Raw genomic sequence first — 24,604 nt, 5'->3', positions numbered from 1 at the left:
CATACTGATAGTGAGTATGGCCAGCTACCACTTAAAGATCTCCCACTCAGAATCCGGCACTGGGTAAGGATCATGTAATGGTTTGCCAGGGCTGCTGTCACAGAGCACCACAAACTGTGTGGCTTAAATAACAGAAATGGATTGTTTCACATGTTCAAGATCAAGGTGTCGGCAGGGTTGGCTTCTTCTGAGGACTGGCAGGGAAGAATCTGTTCCATGTCCCTCCCTTCCAGCTTCTAGCAGTTTGCTAACAACCTTTGGCATTGCTAAGCTTGTGGAAGTGTCACCCTGAGCTCCACCTTCATCTTCACGTGGTGCTCTCCCTGTGTGCATGCCTGCCTCTGGGTCCAAATTTCTCCTTATTATAAGGACACCAGTCACTTGGAAGTAGGGTCCACCCTAATGACTTCATCTTAACTAATTATATCTGCAATAACTCTATTTCCATATAAGGTTCTATTCTGAGGTACTCAGGTTAAGACCTCAACATATGAATTCTGGAGGACACAATTCATCCCAGACGTCTACCTTGTATCGGGTCCTCACGGCAAGGCTGCACACCTGGGGGGTTGGTAGCCCAGTCCCACCTCCCATGAGCTAATGAATGTGGGTAAGTTGTTTAACTTCCTTGTGCCTCAGTTTCTTCATCTGTAAGATGGGGATAACACAGGCCCACAATTTTGAAACGTTAAAAGCTCCAAAATATGAAAAAATGTATTTATAACTCATTTGGCAGCAAAACCTGACCTGAAACAAGCACATTGACTGAAAGTATCCTTGTGCCTTGAGTTGACACAAGGATACTTACAGTCTTTACTTACGCAACATATATATGTGTCACTACAGAAACTAGAAACATCAGTATGTTTCATAACAGGATGCTGTTGCAGATGCCATGAGGTGTTATGAAGCCTATGGTACATATACTGTATATCTTTTTCAAATCCCCAAGTTCTGACATGCCAAGCACTGCTGGTCCCAAGCAAGGGTTTGAATAAGGGACTGTAACTCTTCAGTGTATCTATCACAGGGTTATAACGAGGATTAAACGACTTAATATTTGTACAGTGCATAGACTATTACCTGGCACATAGTAAGCACTATATACATATTTTTTAAATAAAATAACAATAGCTGTTTTGTCTAAAGTAACTCAGGTGGAAGGCCAAAGAGGAAGGTTCTTTGAGACTTCGAGTGCAGGAATGCCTGACAAGAAGCCGTGCTATCTGTGTGTGTCATGCTGCCTCTGCGACTCCAGGTCTGGGGCTCATGTCCTTTGGTTCACAAACTAGCCTTATTTATACAATAGTTTGAAGCAATCTTTGCCTTCTGAGATGATTATTAAGTGAAATCAGCCTTCTGTTTGTATTTGTCAGCTTCGCTGCCATAACAAAATACCACAGACTGGGTGACCTAAACAACAGAAATGGATTTTCTCACAATTCTGGAGGCCAGAAGCCTGAGATCAGGTTGTCTGCAGGGTTGGTTTCTTTGAAGGGCTCTCTCTGTGGCTTGCAGGTGGCTGTCTTCTCCCTCTGTGTTCCCGTGGTCTTCCCTCTGTGTGCATCTGTGTCCTAATCTCTTCTTATAAGGACACCAGTTATACTGCATTAGAGCCCACCTTAATGACCTCGTTTTAACTTAATTACTTCTTGATAGGCCCCGTTTCCAAATACAGTCACATTCTGAGGTACTAGGGGTTAGGGCGTCAATATACACATGGCGTGGGGGATGGATGGGGGAAACAGTCCAGCCTATAACACTATTTTTAGAAACTAGATAAATTATCACTCACAGCAGATGAATCCCATATGCTTGCTGGCTTGTTTCTGCCACAGCATGTTTCAAAGTGTTGTCCAGGGCCACCTGCAATCGAATCACTTGGACTTTTAATAAAAATCAGTCTGCTCCAAGTCCTTGAGTCAGAATCTAGGGCAGAGGAGCACAGGGCCCTGGGATAAAGCCTACTTGTGTTTTACATTCATATGAAGATTTGGTTTAATTAAAGGGACTTGGGAAAAGCAAGGTAGTGAGGTATGCCACTCCCCCAACCCCCACTGCGCCCCCACAGCCACTGCAGTCCCCCAGGTAAGGGCAGCGAAAGAAGAGCACGAGGGAGGGAGTCAGGCAAGTGAGTCTGAGCAGGGAGCGCTGTGCATCTGGGGCCTCCTCTAGTGTGGCTCACCGGAGGGCCATGAGATAAGCTCCTTTCCACTCTAAGTTGGCCTCCCAGTACCAATGAATGCCCCCACCCTCACCCCTTTCAGTAGATACTGAAATAGGGGACTTTGCAGTGTAGATGCCAGGAAAGGCTACAGGAGAGGCTGCCTACCCAGAAATGCCAGGCTGTGTTGCACAGCCTGATAAAGATTCTAGTCATTTCTCTTGGGGAGCATTCCCCTACCCCTAACCCCCAGATCCTGGCAGAACTCAAAGTTGCCCCTGCCCCTCAGAATGGTAGAAGACCTGAGCCTTGAAATAATGTTTAACAGACAGGCAATAGTGGCATTTTTCCCAAGCCAATGCTGAACCAGGGAGCAGAGGTTGAGGCAGGTTCACATAGTCACTGACTCTACTCCAAAGCTTCCTGCGATGTGGGTAAGCTGGTGGGTCATTTGGCTTCCTGCAAGCTGATGTATGGGAAACAGGGTTATCATACACATGGGTACAGCCTTTGAATCACGTCCCAGACAACCGACGTGAGCCCTCTAGAGTGGGTGTCTGCTGCAGGTGTATGTGTGTGCGCACACCCATGTCCCACGCCTGTGTTAGGGTGGCCACCAGCCTCTCATGTCAAAAATTCCAGCAAAACAGCTGTTGAGTGGGACTCTAAATGATAGTGATTTTCCTAGCACCATGACAACAAGACACCATCAAAGCTAATGGCGCTAATCCATCCCTCGTCTTTCTCTGCTGGTTCTGGCTTAGATTTTGTTTCTTAAAATACTTGCCTGGCTGGCAAGGCAGTGACTCACCTGCACCAGGACTGAACAGAACAGGCAGGAGGTGCTTTCTTCTGAAGAGCTGTCAAGAGCCAATACAGCACCTGAGGTCTTTCATTTCACACGTTGTTCCTGTCAAGGGGGAGACATTCTTACTCTCTTGTCAAAGTTGCGATTGCCAAAGAAAGCAAAGTGGTTAGAATGTGTCAAACTTTGGCACTTGTATTAAACAGAGTTTGAGGAAATCATGCAGGTTTGGCTGAGAATCTCTTCCTCGTCTTCCATCCAGTGCAGGATAAGCCACATTTTTACAGAGAACTGTCAAAAAGGAAAGTTCACATTAGAGTCACTCAGCTCCATGTGCGTCCTCTGGTGGCATCTCTCTCAGTGTCAAACCCTGTTAGGACTCCACGAATTCTGAGTATTTCAGTGTTTTAAGTACTCTTCTGAAGCTGGTAATTTGGAAATTGCATTGTTGGTAAATTTGCATCAATAAAAAAGCGAAGTCAAGAATTTTATTGGCAATGAAAGTAGTTTACTGGTTATCTCTTAATTCCACTTGAATTCCACAGGCCATAAACTGTGGTATATTGCGAAACACCCTGAAGTCAGATGTGGATTCACATCCTAGATTTGCTGCTTATTAACTGTGTGACTTTAGCCAAGTTACTTAGCCTCTCTGAGTGTCCATTTCCTCCGCTGTCAAAGTGGGAATGATACCATTTCCCAAATTATATTGCAGTGGATATAACAAGACATCGTGAGTGTGAGAGATGCTAGGGCAGAGGCTGGCCCATAAATGCTCATGTCTTTTCCTGTCTCTTGTTTTTTTCTGTAACTTAAATGAGCATCATTTCTAGCTAACTAATGTTTTGATGTTGACACATTTCAGTAGATGGTTTTCCATACTTTTAGAATGTCATAAATAATTCTCCAAGAAGTAGAAATGACTGGGATACAAACCCTGAGACCAGCAGTTGCCAAAGTCACAAGAGGTGATTTGCAGGCTTCAGACAGTGATGCAGGAGCAAAGTCTCCGTTTTGACTTTCAGAGATCTGGGAACAGTGAGTTGTAGTGCCCTTTGGAAAGGTCAGTAGAAATGCTCTGTGAAATGTGAAAAGCTGGGTGCCAGCTCCAGGGGTACCAGGTGAGGTCCCACTGGAAGCCTCCCTCTTCCACCCATGCCTCCTCCCTGCCTTCAGCAGCACCCTTTCATTTTCTAGTTAGATCGGCTCAGGTCCCAGCTGACTCCTTCTGGATGTCCAACTATAGATATCTGTCTTTGTCTCCAGCACTTTGAGTCAGGTTTTCATAGTTGTTGGTTTGTTTTTTTTTTTTTTTTTCTGTCATTATTGTATTTGTTGTGGTCTTAGTTTTCTACCAGACTTTAATGGAAGGAGATCAGGTTTGAGTCCAGCTGCACCCCTTATTAGCTGGGTCATTAAGGACAAGTCCCTTCACTTCTTTGAAATGCAATCTTCTGATTTATATATGGGGATCCTACATTATTAGGTTGTTGTGAGAGCTAACGTGACTAAAATTCACATTGAAGTCTTTTGTAAACTGTAAAGTGCTGAGAAGAAAAGATAATTTCAAACCCCTCTTAGCATGTATACTTTACTGGAACATATACATGTTCATGTGTTAAGTTACTTTATGATTAAAGATATTTGCCACAAGAATGTTGTCCAATCCCCAAACACACGAGGGGACGTTCTGAGCATTCTGCAGTGGTTCCAGTGGGTTCCCGAGTGGTTTGTGAGGGAATTTGCCATTTACCTTGTATTTGCCATGTCCAGGCTCATGCTTGGGAACATCCTGTTTGATTCCTATGAGGTGGGTATTAGCCAAGTTTCCCCCACCAGGTGTGATGGTTAATTTTGTGTCGACCACACTGGGTTAAGGGGCATCCAGATAGATGATAAAACATTATTTCTGGGTTGTCTGTGAGGGTGTGTCTGGAAGAGAGTTGCATTTGAATCAGTGGACTAAGTATAGGAGATCACCCTCACCAATGCAGGTGGGCAGCATCCAAGAGGCTGAGGGCCAGAATAGAACAAAAAGGTGGAGGAAAGGTGAATTTGCTCTCCCTTCTGGAGCCAGGACATTATCTTCTTCCACCTCCAACATCGGAATTCCAGATTCTTGGGCCTTCCAACTCTGGGACTTATATAAGCTGCGTTCTCTACATAAGCTGTCACCTGCGTTCTCAGACCGTGGGCCTCTGACTGGGAGTTACAGCATCAGCTCCCCTGGTTCTGAGGCTTTCAGTATCAGACTGAATTATACCCCCAGCTGTCCTGGCTCTCCAGCTTGCAGACTGCATATCATGGAATTTCTTGAGCCAATTTAATGAGCCAATTCCCATAATAGATCCCCTTCTCATGTCTGTATATGTCCTATTTGTTCTGTTTCTCTAGAGAACCCTGTGTGATACACTATGCACGCACAAATAAAGTCACATCAAGACTAATAATCCAAATGTTAGTTTGTTATCACCATTTCTCACTTTGAACCTAGCTCCCAGCAAAGCACCTTCTACCCTGCACTTTTGGGGAGTTCCTGGGCTAGGAGGTCTTCCATGTGCTCATCAGCAAATCAATGCCCGACACTGCCCCTTTCTCTGCTCTGCCATCTCACTCTGGTAAAGTTGCTCTGTGGATTGTCAAGTGGAAAAGATGCCTTTTTCTCTTATGCTCATTTATAAGGGGGTCTCATCTCAGTGACCCTGTACTCCAGTGTCTTATGAAGCACTAACAAATAGTCCCTTTAGTTTTTAGTGACAGCTCTGCCCAGGAATCAGTCATGGGTCTGATACGGAGTAGGGTGAAGGATGGGGTTCTGCCCCTGTTACCACAGTGTACTCAAAACTACTCCCTCCTCCAGTATGGTGCTTCGCCTTTTGGTGAGCCCACCGTGCGCAGCTCCCTGCATTTCCTCAAGAAAGGGAGTTTTCCCAGATCCTTGTAGGGTTTCTCCACTAGTCCACTAGATGTGACAGAATCCTAGCAGAGACTCCAGATTGCACATTCCCACTATACGGATGAGGAAAGGAAGGCTCAGAGGGTTAAGAAACTCACCCAAGGTCACACGCTGAACAGGTGACAGTCAAGAGCCAAACTCAGAGCAAAGTCCAAATCCCACGTTCTCTCTGACCAAAATCCTGTGATCAAAGTGGCAACATGACACGTTGTTCTGACCCTGGTATTCACACAGGAGGGCAAACTGTGCTGGTCACTGTTTATTATACATACTTTTCTCCTTCCCAGGGGTTTATTTAAGTCTCTTTCTGCTTGGTTTCCATTGAGAATTATACTCTGGGCATGAAAAACTGGGATTCCTTGCCATTTCACCTTCCTTCCCATTCCTAGCTGCACTCCCAGTGAACTTACAGTTTATTTCATTCTTACTTGGCTTATGGTTAAAAGAACTGTGGTGGGGCCAGGGTTGGTGGCTCACGCCTGTAATCCCAGAACTTTGGGAGGCTGAGGAGGGCGGATCACAGGGTCAGGAGATCGAGACTAGCCTGGCCAATATGGTGAAACCCTGTCTCTACAGAAAATACAAAAATTATCCAGGTGTGGTGGTGCACACCTGTAGTGCCAGCTACTGTGCCAGGAGGCACTCAGGAGGCTGAGCCAGAAGAATCGCTTGAACCCAGGAGTTGGAGGTTGCAGTGAGCAGAGATCATGCCACTGCATTTCAGCCTGGGCGACAGAGCAAGACTCAATCTCAAAAAACAAACAAACAAACAAACAAAAAACAAAAAATGAACTGTGGTGCTTACACAGATGACAGAACAAGCAAGTCCTGAGCCAGTGTTAGTAGCTCTGAGAAAAACATGTATTCCTTGACTTGATTCCAAAGCCCCTGCAACCTGGTCACCCTATACCAACCCTCTGTTCCAGTCTAAAGGTCTACACGTGACCCTAAGTTCTCTTTGCTCTCCTCCCAGCTGTAGCCTGATGCCCATGAAAGATGGGACCTATACCCCACGTGCTCACTCCCCCTAGCCCATTCCAGCGATGTGGCATCTGCGCTCCATTCTGATTCTCTTGGTCAGGGCCTTGACCTTCTATCTTGGCCTTGCCAAATCTTTCCTTTAGGGAGCTGGATGCTATTCTTCCCCAGAAGACATTGCCTGGGGACCTGCCTACATCTAAATACACCTTCTCATCATTCCCAGAACAAAGGACTGTTTCCTCCCTAGGCATGCCCTCTCGACTGCTTCAGACTCTGGTTGTACCAGCTCCACTCACCACATAATAAAACTCTTGGGGTATGGAGGAGGATGCACACCACCCTGTCTTGGCCCCAACTGGCCACTTCCCGGAAACTCTGGCATCAGGCGGCTGGCCACTTTCTTTGCAGGACTCCTCATGCATCACCAGCCACAGTTGTTGATGCTCAGGTTACTGAGGGAGTTGTCTTCAGTTTAGACTTCTTAAAGACCCCATTTCATATTACATAATCCTCAGCCTACAACCCCTGCCTTCCCATTCCCTGTTTCCTTTCTCTCCATAGCATTAATCAGCATTTTGATATACAATACATATCAAAATATATAGCTTACTTCAGATGTAAGCTTCTTGAGGTTTTAGTCTGCTCTGCTCAAGCAGTGTCTGGTAGGTGCTCAATGACTGCCTGCTGAATGCATGACTGGAATGACCACGATCTTGAACATCAGCACCAGAGTACACATACCGAGGTGCTGGGAGGACCAGGAATTCTTGTTCTATTCTGTCACAGAGCTTAACTGCTGAAGATTTCCAAACCTCCTCCATCTTAGCCACAGGAATAAATGGTCTACAGTTCATTCTCGGCACTGCACTGGGCACCATGGGAAATGCAAACCCTTCAGGCAGCTTAGTATCCCTGCTCGTTTCTGAGCCATCATCCCCTGGAAAATAAACTGTTCCTCTTGCAAGCCCTCATCACACCCTCATACCCCAGCATAGAGATCTGTGTTCTCCGTCGGTCTCCATTCTTCCCAGACACAAGTCTGTCTTACTCATCTTCACATCCCTGGTGCCCAGCACAGTGCGGAGAAGCTATGAAGGGTATGATAAATATTTGATGCGTAAATGAATACCTGGGATCCCACATGCAGAGCAAGCCAGTCCCTTCTGAATTAATTATGTGACTCAGACACTAGGGGATGATGAGTTTATTTCCCTTTATTATGATTAATAATTTTTTTCCCAAAGAGTTTTTCAATTCTGAGAGTTAAGTTTTACATATTGTAAATATCAAGGTATCCTTTGTGAAATAATACTCTTTCCAAAAGACAATATAAATTTTGGAGTAAGACTGATGACTATGTTTCCTTTTTCTAGATTTTAAATATCCCCTTTTACATAGGGCTGATTTTAAAATCATGCGGATTTAAAAATTTATGTGGGAGTGTTTGAAGAAAAGCTAATGCTGCCTTTACTACCTCTTTGTATCTGGAATAATTAAACTTTTTGTTTATTATAAAAACTTTTTTTAAAAATAGGCAATAAATTAATTGTGCAGTTTATCTTGGATTTAGAAGAAGTTGATTCTATGTTTTTTTTTTTTCTTTTTGTAGAGATAGAGTCTTGCTCTGTCACTGGACTGCAGTGGTGCAATCATAGCTCACTGCAGTCCCTAACTCCTGGGCTCAAGCAATCCTCCTGCCTCCACCTCTCAAGTAGCTGGGATTACAGGTGTGAGCCTGACAAGAGGGTGATTCTTAAAAAAGAGAAAATAACACACAGAGAAAACGTAAAACAGTTGTTGTCTTCACATCAGTAAAGAGGGAGACTGAGCACTTCCTAAATGGAACTATTTACGGGTTGGACCAAGCTTTAAACTACACTAGATATTTAGTTGATTATATTTCCTAACTCTAATTATTAAAAGTAATTTAATCAGTGTGGGAAGAAAATTTAAGAGGGAAAACTAAATCTGCTTTATGATTTTCAAAGTTAGTTTTCTACACTGATCAATGTATGAATAAGTGCTCAGGTGCCGATTCATTTCCCGCCATGGAGTTACTGTGCTTTCTGAGTTTTAGAGAGTTAAACTCCGAAGGCAATAGTGGTTCTATCTGTTGTGCCTGCCTACCCAGCATTCATTACCCCATTTTTCTGCTCACAGCCTTTTGATTTTCTTTAGGGGAGCCACCCCTCACTCCACTTTCAGTTCATGAGGCTAGGAATAGTCATGTGACCGGGGCTTGGCCAATCAGGGCTTGGTTCAGAGATGGGTACATTACCAAAGCTAAGCTAATGCGAGCCTGACTGGGATTTTGCGGGCACTATTAAGAAAGAGATCCTTTGCCCTTTGCTATGCTGATGCTTGGAGCTTCTGCCTGAGAGTGAAACTAACACAAAGAAAGCAGACAAATGGTAAATTCAACTCATATTGCAACCTGAATGTGCCAATAAAATATAATTTCTCTAGTTTGTCCATCATCAATCTGGTCCTTCACTAGTTAGGGTGTAAATCTTGATTCAATCCAATAACTCAATATCCTCACTGAGAACATGCTCGCTTTCTCAGATGGCTTCCTCTTTCTCCTTCTCCTCCCATAAAGATGCCATCAGGATGCATGGCCAACATTCAACAGGTACATGGCATTATGGCTGCCCTCATCGACAAAATACTATAATATGCATGGAGCAGTTGGTAAACGGGTTCTGCCCTGAGATCCCTGTTCCTCATAATCCATCAACTAAAGGGTTAACTCTGGGCATAATAGGATACCTTCATTTAGACTCCTTAGCACCTCAGCCTGCGAGGATTTTTAAATGTTCTGCTCCCCATCCCTGCAGGATGTGCTGGGGTGGAGGTAGTATGGTGGTGTGTGTCTTTTCCATGTCCTCATGGTGTTGAGAGGAAGGGAACTCTTGTCCTTGTACTGGTCCTTGAGCATAGCTGCCTTGTATGTGATTATTTTGGGACAACATCCACTTTTGTCTGTCCTGGGTGCACTGAAAGGCTCTGATGTGGGGGTCTGTGGATGGGGAGCTTGTGATCCATCTGGAGCGATCTGAGGCAGTACTCCCAAAGGTGTTCCCTGACTGGTCTAGCCCCTTCTCTGCTCTTCCTGCTGCTACAGACTCTGACTTCTGTCCATGACTTCGTATCAACCCTGGTCCCGGGGTTCTCCTCAGCAGCCCACACCACTGAGTCACCTCACTACAATGATCACCTCTGGCACTCTGGCTACAGGCTTGCTTCTATGTCTGGGTAGAGTCTAGGCTTCATAGGGACCTGACGCAGCTTGAAAAGTCCATAGCAGGGCCTGCTGCTACCTGACCAACACTGGGCTCTTCCTCTCATAATTCTGGAGGGCATGTGGGGGAAAGATCTCCCTCTCTGCCTTTGTGGTTAAGCTTTACTTTTCCAATACAATCTCTCCGCTCAGGCCTCTTGTCTTATTCTGTTGTTTCTGTCCTCTGATAATCTCCCACTTTCTCCTGGTCTAGACCTTTTGAATATAAAACCCTAAGGTTTAGTCTACCAAGCTCAGTTCTTGACCCCTGAAGAGGAAGGTAATGGAATGTACAGGATATTTTTTCAAAGTAAGGGCTTGAATTACATGGCTATTGCTTTGCTACAAAATTTGTTTTTGAATGCCAGAAGCTGAGTGTTATGCTTTCTTTCTCCTTGCATACTTTCTGGAAAGAACTTTCATCTCTTCCTAGGCAGATAAATGCCTTGAGTAGACTAAGTTCATATGCTTTGAAAGGCAAAAGAGAAAAGTACATTGATAATTTCAAAACATTATGCCTATTATACATGACAACACCTTTAAAGCACCTGAAATCTAACTGGGCCTAAAGCCAGTCTACCCAGTTTAGCAAACCCATGGATTCCATGGTTAGAACTTGGTTTCAGTCACTTGCTACCCATAATCCTGAGTGACATGGTAATAACAGTATCCATTTCACATTATTTGAATAGCACTGGGCACAGATCCACATGCAAATGGGGCTGATTAAATGCATTTGATGGTAAGATTACCCAGGGTTAGATCCTGACACAGATAAAGTTTACTTAAAGAGCTCCCCAAGTCCATTTCTAAACCTCCCATGTACATTTCTTCCCTTCCAGTGGTAGAAAAAAAGAACCAAGGAAGAAGATCCCTTCCTTTGGGTTATCTGGGGCCAGAATCCCCTCTTCTGTCACTCACCCTGTGGTGGTGCTGGGGGTTGTACTGAGACTCCAACTTATTTCTCCTTGCTGACCCCTCCTGCTTTCCCTTTCCTATAAGCTTGTTCCAGTTTCCCATAGTTGCGAAAACAAAACAAAACAAATAAAACAAAACAACAATGAATAAAGGAAACTCTCCCTGCCTCCTCTTTTAGCTGTAACTTCCTCCTCCCTGCCCAACCAACTCTCTGGAAGCAGTGGTTTATACCTACTGGCCCTGCCTCTCCTCCTCTCCTTCGAGTCCATTTTGCTTCCAACCTAGTGTGATTTGGTTTCTGCCCTCACATCCCCACTAAAACCAATGTCTCACAAGTAATCAATGACTTCCTCATTGTCAAATACAACAGACACATTCCAGTGCTCATTTGCTTGACATCTCTGTGGCATTTCCCACTCCTGACCACTTCTTCAACCTGGAGGGTCTTGATGTGAACTGCTTGATGCCACTTTTTTCTGGTTTTCTTTCCATTTCTCCATCTGTTCCTCAGGATCTCTTATTTGATCCTTAGGAGTTGGCATCTGTCAGGTTTGGGTTTCATGGTTTCGTAATCTTCTCATTCTGTCTGCTCTTCTGGGCCATCCCAGCCCTGCCCTGGCTTCAGTGACCATCTTTAAGTTGGCTGTTCCCCAGTGAGCACCTCCAGGCCTCTCTCCTGTGCTTGGAACTCATGTTCCTAACTCTTCCTGGAGGTCTTCACCTGGATGTCCTACAGCCACATCAAACCCATGTTCAAAATATGCCATCTTCCCCTCAGGTCAGTTTCTATTCCTCTACTTGCAATCACAGTAAATGGTATCAACATCCATGAAGCTGCACAAAGAACCCGAGAATCCTCCCGGATTTCTATTTCCTTTCCCCTTTCCCTGCCTACTGAGGCAGAACCTTGTACCTGGCAGCATATTGGATATCTACCCAGGGTAGTGTGTGTGAGTGGATGAATGAACTGTGGTGCTACAGAACACCATGGCTCCAACCTGAGTCTGAAACTTGATGTCATTTTGCCTTTCACAGTTTTTCACTGCTTCTTCATTAATATGAGGGAATCCACCCAGAAGATCTTCATCTCTGAGATCTATGATCCACACTACTCCAATTTGACACCTTAGTCACATATCCACTTAACTCCATTCCTTTTTCCTGTGCCTATCACACCTAGGTAAAGAGGAGGGGAGCCCCTATGATAAAGTGGGACTTAAAACATAAATTATGCCACCTTGCAGAACATATTTTCCCTGATAAGAGGGCCCAGCGTCTCTCTGCAGCCACCTACCTTGAGTCACAGTAAGAAGTGGAAAGGGAAACAGATAGGGTGCATAGGAAGGGCGGGAGAAGCTGAAGGAAAGATTAACAGAAGCCATTTCCTCCTTTCCCTGTCATGCCAGATCCTGTAACTGTCTGTGTGAGTCTCCCCCAAGCGCTGCTCACGGGAAAGCACCTTCCCTCCTGTTCCTCATGACTTCTGTCTGGAAACGAGTACCGTGACTGTCTCCTGAACGCCTACGTGCCTAGCACTTTCTACTTCTCAGAACATTGCACGAATATTTATTTGAGTGCCTTCCATGTGCAGGCGCTGTGCTAAGCAATGTGCACCTTATCTCATTTAAATCCCACGACCCTAGCCTATTTTTATCTCCGTTTTGCAGACCAGAAAACTAGGGCATGGAGCGGTTAACTACTTCACTAAGGCCATCCAACTAGTAGTGTGGTCCTGGAAATCATCATATCAAACCCAGGTCTGTCTGATTCTATGCCCAAATCCAGGGCAGCCGTAGCTACGCTGCTTCTGACGTATTCGTGGTTATCTTTCTCCGCCACTCAGACACTGAGTGCATAGTATCTAGGCGTTTGATAAGTGCTCATTGAAGAAGTGCTTAAACCATGTCAATACGAGCTGGATCTGGTCCCAGCTGCCAGAATCCAGAAAGGCAGCTTTGGGCCTTTCCCATCACCCCTTTGGGCCTCAATTTCCTCATCTGTAAATGGAAGGCATTATGCAGATGCCCTCGAAGGAGGCTGTGCCTTTAACATTCTGTGGCTGTCTTCTAATGGCGCAGTGTCCCCAACGTGCGGCCAAGAAACTGCACTGACGGCAGGACCCAGCAGCTGAGTTCTCCTTCGCGGCCCCAGCAGCACGGCTGACGCATGCGCCCTCGCCCTCCATCCTCCGCCCTCGCGCCCGAGCCTGGCGCGGAGGCAGCTCTTTTCTGCGCACGCGCAGGCCCTCGCCGGCGCCTGACCGCTGGATTGCCTAGTTCCAGGAGGGCGCGGCTGCCTCCCCCGGACGCTGGGGAAATTAGTGCTGTCGACAGCGATGGGGGTCGGCCTGCCAGGAGCCATTCGGGGCCCACGGGGGAGCCGCCTGGCCCTCGTTAGGCAAGGGCCTTGGGAAAGCTGCCCCCCACAGGAAAGCGTGTTCCCGCCCGCGCGCTGGACGTGCCGGGGAGCACAGAGAGGCTCTTCCCGCTCCTAGCACAGATGGAAACGCTCTCGCTCTGCGGCCTGGGCTGGGAGGCAGGAGGGCCCCAGAGCCCTGCCAGCCCGCAAAGCCGGGAGGATTTTCCTCTCAAAAACGATACCGCTGATTAAACTGAAAACTTCTAAGGTCACGGAGGACGTTTATCCGGGCTGGGGCGGGGAATGGGAGGGCTGGAGGCGTCACCTGATGTTATAAGCTACTAAAAGGCAGCGGACTCTGCCGGGAGGCAGGCGCCTCATTGCAGCTTAGGGATGAATACATAAACCTGGGCAGCTATTTTTACACTGGCTGAAACAGGGAGCGTGTGTGTGGCAGGGGAGAGGACGCAAGCAGCCCTCCCCCATCCATCCCCTGATCTTCCTCTTCCATATAGAGAGTTACTCCTCAGAACCGAAGCATTTTTATTTTCTGAAATCAGGAAAGGGAAAAGGATGCGGATCAAAACGTTTCCTAAATGGTTAAAATAAATGAGATAGCAGCATTCTGAATTTTCACGCGTTGGTACTCTCAGTCCTTCCTCCCCTTGTGTGCCGTCTTTTGAAGTCCAGAGTTGTCGGTCTGAGTTTGTCTTTTCCTGCTCAGGGAACATGGAATGGCTTCTGCAAGATTTGGGCCTGCAGAGAGCTGGAGGAGACAGAGAAAAGAGGAGCCTTTCTGCCAAAAATACATTCTTAAGCCCGACTTGTGCGTGTGCACTGTTGAGTGTGACTTTGCTCTGTTAGGACTTAAAAGAAAGCTCTACTTCTTTAAATAGGAATTTTCAGACCGTGATAAGCACTGGGAAAGCAGAAAGTTGTCCAGGAAGGATGGCTGCTTTGGATTTTCACCTGATTTAGACCAACTGGAGCCATTGCCTGTGCTTTCTTGTCAGAATAAATTTGGAGCTGAACTCACCATACCAAGAGGGAGATGTGCTGGGGGGAGGGCTGTGCGCTGTATGGGGAATTCTTGCTGACATCAAATCATTTCAGATCACTCAATTTACTTTGATTTCATTCAACGTCATTTCATTTTCTTTCCAAGTCCTAAGAAGTCTGGAAGAGGAGACGCTGAAAATAACTGCAAAACGTAAGGCATGAAATGAAATATCTCCTAAAATTAAAGTGAGGTTGTAGAGATTCACCATCTTAAGGATTTGTGTAGATGACCTTTTAGCAATTCTTCATTTGAGAATTATGGAGCTACAAACACACACACACACACGCCAGAACCCCGCAAAAAGAAAACTTCACCAAGAAGGAAAGGTTACGTGGAAAGCTCTTCATTCAATGTGTCATTTCTAAGATTCACTAGATTGGAATGGGGATATAGAGTAGGGATGTTGGGGTGGGCAAGAAGCGGCGCATAGGGGGAGTTTTAAATGTGTTTCATCCATGACTAACGTCTCCAACAATGGGGAATAAAACAAATTTTGCCTTTTGTAAAGGGAAATTGAAATTCAAAGTTGTGGAGAAACATTACCACCCTGGGAGCCATGACGGCCTCCTAGGGTCCAGGCACAGCTGGGCTCTTAGAAATTCACCTACTTCCAAAGGTAGGTCAAAAGAAGGTGTTGCTTCATTGAGATAGTACAAATCAGGGGCTCCTTCATAGGAGAAAACCCCCAAACACCTCTACTATTTGTGTGCCAGTAACTTCCAGCCAAGTTTGAGGAAAGACCCAAATCATCATTATTATTGTTTGTTTTCATATATGTTTGTTTATTCTGTTTTCCTTTTTAAAACGTAGCAGAACTTGTACGTCCAAATGTATGCACACCCTGAGAAAACTTTCAAACCACTATTTAAAAAGTGGGAGCAGGACTATTCCCTTACATCCCAGAAGACAATTCTAGGCTAACCCCCTTTTCTATCCCTAACAAGTTTAAAGACAGTATATCTCACCTGTGGGCAGGCCACTCCCTATTCCCAGTTTCCTTCACTGGCCTGTCACTCTATTATATCCATAGCAACTTAACTCAGGTCTGAAAATCAGGAAACCTGGGTCGTGTAGAGGTTAGGCCTCATGAGAGATTAAAATCAATAATCTATCTTTTTAGATATTCTGTCAGAGATCACATTTATTTTTAAGAAGCAACATCTAAGCTGTCCGAGTTCAAAAATCAGTTTCCTTTTTGTAATATAGCACAAGAGAAAGAGTTCCGGAAGTGGCAACTTAATTTGTATCTAATTTCAGCAAAATAATTGCAGACTGCTTCCAACTTGAATGAGCAGTGAGGTATAGCTCCAAGTAGTTACTTATTTTAGTAGCACTCCCTCAGGATGAATGCTAGCTATTTTCAGTTGCATGTGGGAAAACCAAAGGCGCTGCCAAGCTGTGGCAAGTTGGCATCATGTGTGAGCTGTCAACCAGGATACTTACTTCCACTCAGATTCATTTTCTAACTTGTAGTTGGCGTGTGACCTTTTTCTTTATTCAATTTGGGGTCCTGATCACTTCCTTCCTCTGCCGCCTTACCTTCCCACAGATCTCTACCCCCACAGGCAGCTTTTGGCTGAATCCATTTAATAATAACAGTGTGAGTGCCAAGTGGGTTGTATAAAATCCTTAGGGAGAGCTGTGAAATGAAGCACATTATTTTTCAGGACTCCTAGAGACCAGAATGTACCCATCAACAAAAACTAATATGCAATAAAATTATATGTCTTTCTCTATAATTTATGCAGAGTGGGATCATGCTGCAATGAGGCCATAAATAGCTCTTGGTATATGTGGTAGGCAGCCTCTAAAACGGCCCCTGATAATCATCACTTCCTGGTATTCCCTCTCTCATGTAACCTCTTCTTCAGCCTGGGCTGGATGGACCTGGTGCTTGGCTTTAAACAAACTGAATACAGCAAAAGTGATGGGATGTCACTTCCAAGAATGGGTTACAAAAAGTCTCTCTCTAAGCCAACTGTCATGGTGGGACCTGCCCCATGGAGAGGCCTATGTGGCAAGGAACTGATGTCTCTAGCCAGCAGCCACAGCAGTGAACCTGGAAGGTCACCCTCCCTTGGTAGAACCTTGAGTTGACTTTGGTCCTGGCTGACACCTTGATTACAGCCTGTGAGACCCTGAGCCAGAGGACTGCTAATTTACAGCTGTGTTCCCGACCCATGAAAACTATACGATAACACACATTAACTGTTTTAAGCTTCTCAGTTTTGGGGTAATTTGCTATGCAACAGTAGAAAACTAACACAGTATATTCCTTAAAGCAGATAGACCCTCCTGCTCCAGTAACCCCACCAGAGTTCTGTCTCCAGACTTACCTCCTGCTACAGCTTCTCTATCACCCCTGGGGACACTTTTGGGGCACATCTTACTCTTAGGTGTCTTTTTAGGAGCTATTTCTTTTGCTGAAACAACCAGCCTCCTCTTCTTCACAAGATAAATTCCTGCTCATCCCTTGACACCTGGATCAGATGTGACCTCTGGAGAACCTTCCTAACTCAGCCAGGCAGAGCTGCTACATCCGGCCTTGGGGTTTCCACAGCGCTTTGCTTCTGCCTGTGCTGCATCATGTCCCATGGCACTGTCCTTATTGGTAGGCCTGCTAGGCTGCAGCTCCAGGAGCACAGGAAATGTTTCTTCATCTTCCAGTCCCTGATGCCTAGCACAGCACCATGGTAAAACATCATTCTTGGAACGGATTACCAACTGTCTTACAGGAGCAGGGATCCCAGGCAGAAGAGAACATCTGGTAACTAGTTCCACTCTCACCTGATGCAGGGATCTTGCTACAGCATCCTCAAAGCGTTCAGAAGAAGACCACTTTGGTTAATTGGACTACACACACACACACACACACACACACATTCCAATATTATATTGAGCACTCCATCAGCAGATTAAATGCTGTAGCAGCCAGCAGTGGTTTGAAGCTCTCTTGATCTGATCCCAGCCCCTTGATCCATCATTTAAGGTCATGGGGACTTGAAAGTTGACAGTCCTATAATTTGAGTTATCATTATTTCCGTCCATGACCTTGAAGTTGATATGTCCCAGGCATCATGGACAGGCTTTACTTCAAATTTAGAGCAAACTAGAAAGAAATCATGAAGGCATCCCAAGGGACAAGTTACAGGGACATCCTTAGAGACAAACCTGAAAGAAGGGAAGGTTGTGCTTTTCTCTCAGATGGTGATCTAGCCCATGAAGGGAGGGGCTCATTGCAGGGTAAGGCTGTTGGAAGATCTTTCAGGAGTGGAATATGTTGTAAGCCTATCTACCCCATCATCATTTTCCCCTCCGTTGTCCCTCTCCTAGACCCCAACACACCTGTAGCAAATAGCTTCTTAACTGGTCTAACGACATTTAGTTATGACATTTTCCAAGTTGTTCTCCACAGGGAGATCAAACTCTTTCTGAAATGCACATTGGATCACATCACCTGTCCACTTCAACACTTCAGTGGCTGCCCGTGCATGGCCTTCCCCAGCCTGGTTGAGAATCTCACCTCCTTGCTCTCTGCACTCAGGTCACACTTGCCATCTTTCATGGCCTTAAATACTCATGTGCAGCCCCACTCTACAGGATGCCCAGGACCCATTGGGCTTAGTTAATCCTATTGTTCCTTCAGATTTTATTTCACTCATCATTTCCTCAGAGATTTCCCTGATGTCCCTTATTAACCAAATCCCCTCATTATATACCCAGGACCCCACACATTGCAATGATGTTAATTTGTGTGGGTATTTGATCAAGGTCCTCTCCTTTTGAAGGCAGGGACCATGCCTGTCTTTGCTGACCCTGTATTCTTGGTACCTAGTATAACCTGGTAAAGAGCAGGGATTCAATCAGTATTTGTTGAATAAGTGAATGAATGAATGAATGAATGAATGATGGGTGCTCTTTGAGGGTACCTGGAGGAAAAACAGAAATGTGGGAAGAATGAGAATTTAGTGGAACCCAAAGCTGCGGCATAGAAAAGTAATTTGAAGTACACCACCATCCTAAAATGACTGTTGGACTTTCTTTAGACTGAGTGTGAACAACATTTACAGTTATATGTAACTCCATTCCCCCAGGCTACAGCAGCTTCCGGGGAAACCTAGGATTTCAAGATGATTTCCAGAGCCTTTGGCTGTGCCTCCTACCCCTGCCACCCCATCAAGCCACACTAGCCCTCCCTCCCTCAGGAGCTGATGCTGGCTCTCCTCTGGGGAGGGGAGGAAGGGTGGAGTTGGGCGCGGATGATACCTCAGGTCCCCTTACTGAGAGTCTCCCTGTGTTAGTGCCACCCCTAGCACAGCTGCCACAGTCTTTATCCCAGGCACGATCTGCTTGCTGCCCGCGGCTCCACTCTGCTGCACAGGGTGCCTGATGGCCACCATTGCTGTGACTGTCCTTGCTGGGGCCTCTACTCTTGGTGGTGGGGGATTTGTTTTCCTACAAGTGTGGAAAGCTTTTCAGCAAGCCACTGGTGGAGCAATAATTGATTCCCTTCTTCTTTCCCTTAGATGATTCCCACCCTTCCTTGATTGTCATCTCTCTTAGCAGTTTTGTAGCAGGCAAATAATTTTCCCTTACTTGTTCACAAATCTTAAATCTAGGAGTATAGGACCTGCTCACTGTTTTTATTTCCTAATTTCTGTTTCTTTCAGGGCTCAGGGAGGACTGACAAGACTAGCTAGAGTTGACAACCATTCATCTAACAAACATTTACTGCACAAGGAAGAGAGGTGATCAAGGCACTGCCCTTGTCCCCAGGAAGCTCGCCAGCGCATGGGACTCTGTGCAGGTGCCTTCACCTCTGGATTAGGTATTTGACTGTCAGGCCATGGCTGAGCATCCATCCTCTCTATGCTAATTTTTTCCAAAAGTCAGGAGTTTAGAAGAACACTAATGTGTTTTTCTTCCAGCCTTTCCTGCACAAATGACAACATCATTACCCTCAGCTTTTAAAATGCAAGTCTGTACAGAGATCCCAGAGTCAAGGAGGGGCGCCTGAGTCATTTGAGATAATTACCTTTTTTTTTCTGCCTGAGTCTTGCATATCTGTGAGTCAGCAATGGGGAAACTGGCATCAAAAAAAATTAAGGGAGGCTTAAAGTGAGCAAAGCAGAGCAGAACATTGGCAAGAGCTGAGTGCTGCCACAGCAGGAACATCATGCCGATCGTCATCTAAGGGAACTCATGGTGCTGTCTGCCTCCTCTTAGCAACATCCACACAGGCTGGTACAGTCAGATCAATGTGACTTGGACAGGGATGAAAATACTCTGCTGACACCAATAGCTCCCAGCACAGCCAGGGTATTCTAGAGGTGTGTGGTGTCAGGACAGCCTGTGCGGCCTCATTTATTTACCTGAGTCATCTGAATGAAGCAGTGACTGGCTTTGCCTCACTCTGGCAAGAACTCACAACAAACCCAAAGCCTCTTCCTCCACGGCCTTTGCTCCTGCAGCACAGCACTGACATCTTTTTAGCATCATAGACACTGTCACGTGGCAATCAATGACAGATGAACTGTCCCTTCCCTGGGCCACGAGCTCTTCAAGGCGGGAGCCTCAGCCCGGTTTCTTCCATGTCTCCAGGGCCCAGCACGGGGCCTGGCTTCTAGTTGTTTTCTGATGAATAAACGAATGGCTATAGACATGTACTCTTGGAAACATAAGGGGCTTCTGTAGTGGCAACATGTTCAATAGCACAGTACTGTATTGGTTCTTTACAGCCTGCAGGACCCAAAGAAGGAATGATATTTGTTTCCTGGAAAAGGTGTACCTCATGAGGGCACTGCTCAAGGGAAGGTGCCCACAAGTTGGGGATCAAGGGAGGCACAGGTTGATCAAGGCCCCAGGAATTGAAATGGAGGTGTTTATCCTAAGGAGGCTCTGAACGTCTGAGGCAGAGCCTCGATTCTCCAGGAAATTGACTTTGCTGGAGAATAAGGCTGGGGGAGGCAGGCTGTCTTAGGGGAGGAGTCGTATTTCAGCCCCACTGAGACCCCGAAGGCGCACTCCCTTGCTTTACCCGGACTGTCCACCAGGGGGCAGGCAGAGGTAAGAGAAGAGGAAAGCGGGCGGCTGGTCAGGCCCAGCACACCTAGCCTGGCATCCCACAGGCTGGGCTGCCCGACTCAGAAAAGGCCAGGCCGCTCCTCCTGCCTGTTGTGGCCTCTGTGATTTTGTATGGTTTGGCCTGTGACATCAGACACCACGCGACCATGGTAACCAAAGTATACAGCCTGGAGTGAATGTTAATAAACAGGAAAGAAACGATCCCTGGTGTCTTACTTTACTCACTATTTGTGGTCTTGTTATCCACGCCTAATGTCTCCTTTATTACCCTGAGCAATCGAGATGTACCTGAATTCAGCAACTTTTTAAAATGAAATGCTAAATTGGGGAAATGTGAGTTGGTTTCCGCGTTTAACTAACTTTGAAAATAGTGCCGTGAGTGACCTCTGCCTCTTGATATCCTGCTCAACACTCCTCTTCTGTACAAACATGTAATTTAAAAGGAAAATTATTTCCTTGATAATCCCCACATGCCTTCAAAAGTCATTTTCCCCAAAGAAACGTCAGGTGATGGGATCCCGTTATTGGTTAAAACGTTTTTCCTAATATCCTCAAGGATTGAAGAAAAACAGCACACCTGTCCTCCTATACAAATTATTATCCTATAGAAATTAATGGGCCCAGAGGCCCGGATCTAAAACAAACTAGGACTGAGTATAAAGGAATAAATGTTTTACCAGGCCAGATCACAGAAGTGAAAATCTTTGCGTCGAGATGAGAGCTGCTTCATACAACATCAGAGAGTTTGAAGGTTATAGTTCTCCTGCCTACCAAGAATATCTGATTAGAAGCTTTTTAAACTTTGCCTTAGTGAAGTTAAAGACTCTTTAATAAACTGCATCTTTAATTAGAATAAGAACAAACCGATCATATTACATGAACCAATAGAGAATGATAAAACAGTCCTAAAAGAAATGGTTTTCTAATGGAATCAGAATTCATATGCAAACCTTTCCATGCTGCAGACTTTTTTTGAATGCTACCCCTGATTTCATTCCAATAGTATTCACAGCTGAGAAGTATCTTTTAAAGATATAGCATGATATCAAGTTACTTTAATAGTTTGCAAAATACTCTCAAGAATTACCTAAAAGTATGCAGTTTCTATGATACCATAGATTAGTTCATCTAAAATGGTTTGATCTTCAATTAAAAACATAAGCAGGTTTGGATATATTTGGTCACAGATGTTGCCTGAGTTTCCAGATTGCATTGTTCAAAGGTATTTCATAAATATGAAAAAATGTGTTGAGAAGGCGTCCATCTGATTGGGAATTCAGGCTCACAAAGAAAGTAATTACAGGGGCAGAGACTGGGAGTCAGCCCTCATTCATCTCAATTCTCTTTCACATATCAGCATAGCTTGACCTTGATTTTTTAGATGCAAGTAAAGGACATTGATGTAATTCAAATAAATTGGTTTTTTTCAAATATCCTGAGGAGTCTGGAATCAGACACGACAGACTCGATGGACAAAAGCCTGAAGGAGAACGAACTCCGAAGTCATCATAGTGGTTCTAAAAACAGTGTCTTTCCTTCTTATTGACCTAAATTTTCATCTTCTTTCTAGGGAACATTTGCTTGCCAGGTCCTTGGAAAAGGTCCACCTGTCGGCTTCTCCTCTCCCTTCCTTCTCGTCTGCGTTTGCGTCTTCCGTTGAGATTCCCACCAGGGAATGTCGCTGCCGCCATGGCAGCCTCTGGTCAGCTGAAGTGACCTTCCTTGCCTTTCTCTGAGGGCAGGGCCTTGCTTCTTCCATTAACAAAGCACTTTCGGTCAACTTTTAGGTTTCTTCACGGTTGATTAAACTGTGTTTATTTAGGATCCTCTCCTCTTTCTGTGTCCGGCTGCTGACCTTTCTGCGGGTTCATTGTTGGAGGAGAACGCTCACAGGGTAGTCTGACTGCTAGTTAGCAGCTTTGGTAAAGATTTTGTTCTGGAAAATGTTTAGCCTGTTGAAATACTAGTGCATCTTCAAAGCATATGACGTTTTGCTTGGATAGTGTTCAGAATTCCTGTTACTGGGTAAGGCCAGAAGCATGTGAAAGAGAAAAACCCGAGCTAGCCTGTGAGCTATAACTGCTAGCATCTCCCTTGAACCTGGTGTATGTTGATCATCTTGCATGAAGCTCCATAAGGCTTCACTTGGTATGCCGTGGTTCTTTTTTTTTTTTTTTTGAGATGGAGTCTCGCTCTGTTGCCCAGGCTGGAGTGCAGTGGCGCAATCACGGTTCACTGCAGCCTTGAACTCCTGGGCTCCTGAGCAGCTGGGATTATGGGTGCATGCCGCCACACCCACTAATTTTTATTTTTATTTATTTAGAAACGAGGGTTTCCTTTTGTTGCCCAGGCTGGTCTTGAACTCTTGGCCTCAAGCAATCTTCCAGCCTCAGCCTCCCAAAGTGCTGCGATTACAGGCATGAGCCACCACTCTTGGAGGTTCTTAATAAGAGTAGGTAGACATGGTTTTGTTGCTTGGAAATGGGAAGAAGAGAGAAAATGAGGCGCAGAAAGTTTTGTTGAGTGGCCAAAAGATAAGCCAGGACAAACACCTTAAACCAGAATTCCATTTTTGGAGATTCTTGTCTGTAGGACAGCGAACACCCCTGCTGCCACCCTGCCCTAGGTTCTCAGGCAGGCTCAGCTCCCCAGTAGCCCCCACACTCCGAGGCCCAGCCAAATGCCAGTTCCACCACATGCAGGCATCAGTTCTTTCTCTAAGCACTGTGACACGTACTTGCTATACCTCTCAGAATGGTATTTTTGTGTTTTGCTTATTTGTGTATGAATCTTATCACACTGCCTTGATTGTGAGTGCTTGGAGTGTGAGAAATGTACCTCTGCATGCCCAGAAGCATGTGATACATATTTTAGTGAAAGCAAATGGATAAATGGAGGTGCAGATGGATGCTGTCCCCAGTTCTTCTCTTTAATGTCACCTACTCACCTGGATAACTTGCCCTCCTCATTCCTCACACTATGCTCAGCTCCCAGCTTCTGCAATTGGTTTGGCTTTACTCTGTAGTTTGGTTATTTGTTCATCTCACCTTTATATCTCTGCCTAGTCATTGTCACCCATCTTAGATGATAAACTGTTAGGGGACTGAGGCTCCACTTAAATCCCTTTACCTACCACTTGACAAAAGCACAGGGCATGACTAAACACTTAATGGACTTCAGAAGATGATCCTTATAATCAGAGAAGTGAATCACTAAAGCTGATCGCCTATCCTCTCAGAATGAAGGTTGAATGGTTCAGGACTTTGTGAAGTTCTTAGTCACCATTGCCCCCTTCCTCATAGTGAATCTTACCCTATACATTTTGTTTAGCTGCAGGCTAAACTAAGAATAATATTTTCTTATTCCTAGAACATGAGATTAGAAGACTGCTTCTAAAGGCCAGGTTTCTCAACAGCAGCATGTTGACATCTTGGGTTGGATAATTCTGTCGTGGGGGCTGTCGTGAGCATTGCTGGACATCTCGCAGCATTTCTCGTCTCTACCGATAGACGCCAGTAGCATGCCCCACTGTTTTTAGGAATTGCCAGAAGTCCCTAGGGTGGGGTGGGGGAGCAAAGCCCATGGTTGAGAGCCACTGCTTTAAGGGATAAAGGTGGAAGAGGGAAGCCATGGAGGAAAGGAAATGATGGTCATAATTAGGTATTCTTCTTCTCTTTGGAGGTTTTTGTTTTGTTTTTTAAAACATGAAACCAGCATGGTGTTCTGCTCTGACAGTTGGGAGAGGAGAGTCTTCCAAATGCATTCAAATTATACAGCATTTCATCACTTTGCCCTTTTACACCCCTTAAGGGCTATTTTTTTCACCATTACCACTAGGTTGGACCTGCTTTCTGTGGCTCAATCCCATCTTGTTTTAGGAATAGCTTTCTGGAAGCTCTGACGGGCACACGATGACTTGCTGGGAGAGGCACCAGTGGGGCTGCTTTGCTGTCCCGGGCCCGGACACTGCCCTCATGAGGATACTGTGTTTAGGACTC

At 45.4% G+C, this 24,604-nt stretch overlaps 2 long non-coding RNA genes across 2 annotated transcripts; both read right to left on the bottom strand.

Annotated features, from left to right (window-relative positions):
* Positions 1-1,409: 1,409 nt before the first annotated feature.
* On the bottom strand, positions 1,410-12,645 carry LOC105523955. The gene is made up of 3 exons (XR_001003678.1): positions 12,399-12,645; positions 2,976-3,074; positions 1,410-1,866 (listed from the first exon to the last, which is right to left on the bottom strand). It is a non-coding gene; the product is annotated as an uncharacterized LOC105523955 (long non-coding RNA).
* A 1,331-nt stretch (positions 12,646-13,976) lies between these two features.
* LOC105523954 lies at positions 13,977-20,630 on the bottom strand. The gene is made up of 3 exons (XR_001003677.1): positions 19,558-20,630; positions 14,499-14,653; positions 13,977-14,228 (listed from the first exon to the last, which is right to left on the bottom strand). It is a non-coding gene; the product is annotated as an uncharacterized LOC105523954 (long non-coding RNA).
* Positions 20,631-24,604: the final 3,974 nt, after the last annotated feature.

Source organism: Colobus angolensis, unplaced genomic scaffold (genome assembly GCF_000951035.1).
Source record: "Colobus angolensis palliatus isolate OR3802 unplaced genomic scaffold, Cang.pa_1.0 Scaffold48, whole genome shotgun sequence".
NCBI lineage: Eukaryota > Metazoa > Chordata > Mammalia > Primates > Cercopithecidae > Colobus > Colobus angolensis.
This window is presented reverse-complemented; position numbering and strand designations above follow the sequence as displayed.